Source organism: Lycium barbarum, chromosome 5, assembly GCF_019175385.1.
Source record: "Lycium barbarum isolate Lr01 chromosome 5, ASM1917538v2, whole genome shotgun sequence".
In the NCBI taxonomy this organism is placed as follows: domain Eukaryota; kingdom Viridiplantae; phylum Streptophyta; class Magnoliopsida; order Solanales; family Solanaceae; genus Lycium; species Lycium barbarum.
This window is the reverse complement of record NC_083341.1, coordinates 117167393-117171206: the sequence shown is the minus strand read 5'-3', so window position 1 is coordinate 117171206 and position 3814 is coordinate 117167393. Positions and strand designations below refer to the sequence as shown.

Below are 3814 nucleotides of genomic sequence, written 5' to 3'. Positions count from 1 at the left end.
CAATCAAAAAGTATTTAAATGAAACCATAAAAAAAAATAAAAAAAAATAAAGGCACAATTACAGTGTAGACGCCATTGATTCTCTAGAAATTTCTAAACTACAATGTATTTGATTTGGAACTTTTCTAGAATTTAATCATTTTTATACTGTCATTCACTTAGTTCAATTACTTTATTATGTTTTTTTTTAAAAAAATTTATTCATTTATCAGGCATAAGCTACCAGACATGGAAATTTACAAGATGAAGGAATAACGTTCTTCCATCAAGACATCATCATTCAACTTCTAAATTAATTCCTTCATATAAAAAATGTGAAGAACTATTTTTGGAACTGAAATTATAAAGATAAACATGGCTCAGTGCTATCAAGATTTCCAAATTTCTCCCCCTTTTTCATGTTCTATCAATCTAAAATATTCCTACTATTTTGCTCCAATTTCTAGCAGGGATGGTAATAACATAGTGAAGGTCATGGCAGTTGATGAAAGACACAATCTTGATCATTTGCAAATATAGAACAAGCATCAATCTCCTCAACCCAAAGGCAGATCACCCCAAATGGCCCCTGTTGGTAATAATCTAAACATTCCCTTTTTAACTTTTTCTTTTTCTCTTTTTATTTACTTTTTTTTTTTTTGTGCATAATGCATGATGTCAAAGTGCTTGATGGTGAATTGAGCTAAGGGCTATTGGGCCAAAATGGCTAAGGGGTAATATGCTATAACAGAATTTTTATAGGATTTAAGTTGTATGCATTGACGGTATAAATTGGCTCAAGATTATATTTATTAGGTTATTATTAATGTGTATCATAGAGATTTACCTCTAATTATCTTTCACTTGCCACTAATTATCTTTGACGTGATGCATAAGTGTGTACAATTTAAATTGTTTCCTATATTGATATCGGAAAAGGCTCAAATATGCTACTCATTCATGTCACTTATTAATAGTTGGGCTAAAAAATGTCACCATCGTTACCATTTTGGGTCACATATGTCATTATTCACTAACATAACTCTTCTACTATCAAATTTTGCCACGTGACATTATCTAGGCATTGCCAATATCACAGTTCATACTTTTAGTAGGCGTTTGGCCATGAAAACCAAATATTTTTACTTTATTTGGTATTTTGGATTTAAAGTTAAAGATGGGTATAGTTTTTGCAAAAAATATTTGGTTGTTTGAATGTATTGAAAGTGAAACAAAGTTTTTTGGTGTTTTCCAAATTTCAAGTTGAAATTTCCATGGCCAAACGTTGATTCCAAATAAAGTGAAAATGTTTTTCAGAAAAAAGTAAAAAATTTTGTGGCCAAACGGGCCCTTAGATTCGAAAATTTTATTCTATTTATTTGATGCTTGAGTTGATTCAATACAGAATTTGAGCTTTCTTGAATGCTTGTAGCAGGGTTATGGGTAGGTTCCAACAGCAAGGACAGTCCAACAAATGATGGAGACAATGGACAGAATCATGGAGGACCCTGTTGCTTTCAATGGAGGTCGGGTTGCAGGTATAAGCTAATCAAGAATTTAAATTTGATTTCAGCGTTTTCTATTGTACTTTAAAATTGTGGGTCCAAAGTTAAATATGTTTTACATAATATAAATATATACACTCACACATATATATACATATACACATACATTTGTGTGAAAAGTACTGATTAATTAGTTGAACTCATTGATTATAAACTTCATCCGCCTTTAATTGCAGGACCATTAACTGAGAATGTCGGGTACAGAAGGGTAAGGACACCATGGGAGATAAAAGAAAGTGAAGGAGAATACAACATGAGATTTGACATGCCAGGTATGACTAAAGAAGATGTGAAGGTTTGGGTAAACAATGTTGGTTGTGAAAGCTGAGAAAGTGGCCAAGAATAGTAAAGAGGAAGAGGAGGAAGAATGGTCTGCTAAGAGCTATGGAAAATACAGTACAAGAATTGCTTTGCCTGAGAATGTTGACTTTGAGAAAATTAAGGCTGAGGTTAGAGATGGTGTCTTGTATATTACTATACCAAAGGCTAGTTCTAATCTCAAAATTTTTGACATTAATGTTGAATGATAAATTTTGATGTCGGTTTAATGTTGATCCCAAGTTCATTTTCCGTTTGAAAATTGAAATCTCTTTTTAATTTACGTACATAAATTTAGAAAAATTTATTTTTGGAACTTGTAAGTTTAGAATTTGACTTTTATTCTATTAATAAATGTAAAGGCTCATTGAGCTTTTGAATTTTCTTTTCGGATTTTTGTCCACTCACAAAGTTTAATTATATATTGAAACTAGTTAATTTGTCTGCGCTTTGCGAGATCATAAAAGACGATATAATCTTTGCAATAAATTTGGTCGAAAGATAAGAGATAATCGTTTGATGTATGTGCATACAAAAAAGTCTATTTAATCTCATTTCATTCAAATCCTAGAAGTAAGAAAAATGATTTGCGGTTGATGATCCCGCACATCACTACTCATGTTACACCTCTGAGTAACCTATTATATGATGCACATGTTATCAATGCATGTTTGTATAAATGTAAAATGAATATTCCTACCTTGAGGCTCCCATCAATAAAATAATTCAAAAGACTTATTTGTGAATATGAATAAAGGGCAAACAGGGAATTCTGATTTAGTATGCATCTGAAGAAGGAACAATTCTGATAGTGTCTTGTATATTACTATACCAAAAGCTAGTGATAATTCTAAGATTTTTGACATTAATGTTGAATGAATAATTCTGATATCTGTTTTATGTTGATCTCAAGTTTATTTTTCTCTTGAAAATTTGATTTTCCTCTTTTTAATTTAAGTTTATAAAGTTAGAAAAAATTTGTTGTAATTTATAAGCTTTAAACTTAATTTTGCGATTTTATTTGTTAATAAAATTAGCTCATGAGCCATTAAAGTTTCTTTCAAATTTATGTTCACTTACAAAGTTCAATTACAATTTAAAATAATAATATAAAATTGAAAGAAAAGATCGACCTCCAAACTGCTTTGATCCACTTAAGCCCAAAAACCTCATAATCGGGCTAGAGTTTACAATTTAAAATAATAATACAACATTGAAAGAAAAAATTGACCTCCAAACTACTCTGATCCACTTAAGCCCAAAAACCTCATAATCGGGCTAGAGAATTGAGGCGGACACTTCATTCCCATCATAAATTTACCCCAAGTCAGCCCTTAAGGATGAGCACTGACAAGACATGAAACTGGTAGGCTCACTCTTAGAGAATGGGTAGGGCGCATTAACAAGCTTAATGGATTCGAGCATAACATTAAGCTTCAAAAGCATCTTAAAATAATAAACTAATCACATTTGAAAACTAGCTTTTGAAGTATGTTTCATTGCATGACATTAAGAGATCCTCCATTAAGAGAAACTAGCTTAAAGCAACTCTGTTTTGCAGCTCCTATAGATCCTCCATTAAGAGAAACTTGTAAGTAGAACAATAAAGTTTCCATGTTAATGACTATCCATTAAAGATAAGCTCCATTTAAATCTACGACTTCCCATTTTTCTATTTCTACTATAAGCTCTCATATTACAGTAGCTTTTTTCCTTACTAATGTTGCAATAGCTTCTTTCCCTACTAATATTACTCAAGGTTAATCTACCCAACATTTGGCTTGTCCCTACAAATATAGCTTAAGCTTAAGCTCTTTAGCCTCTGATTTATTCGCTTATTAATATTGTTCAAGGTCAAGCAGGGGTGGCTCAGAGAGGGGGGGGGGGGGGGGGGGGGGGGGAGGGCGTGGGTTGGCTAGCAAAGCCTTTGCTTTAGGCCTCCAAAAGTTTCA

General features: G+C 32.1%; 1 pseudogene; it reads left to right on the top strand.

Moving 5' to 3' along the window:
* The first annotated feature begins 354 nt into the window (after positions 1-354).
* Positions 355-2118, top strand: LOC132639661 (small heat shock protein, chloroplastic-like; annotated as a pseudogene).
* The last annotated feature ends 1696 nt before the right edge of the window (positions 2119-3814 follow it).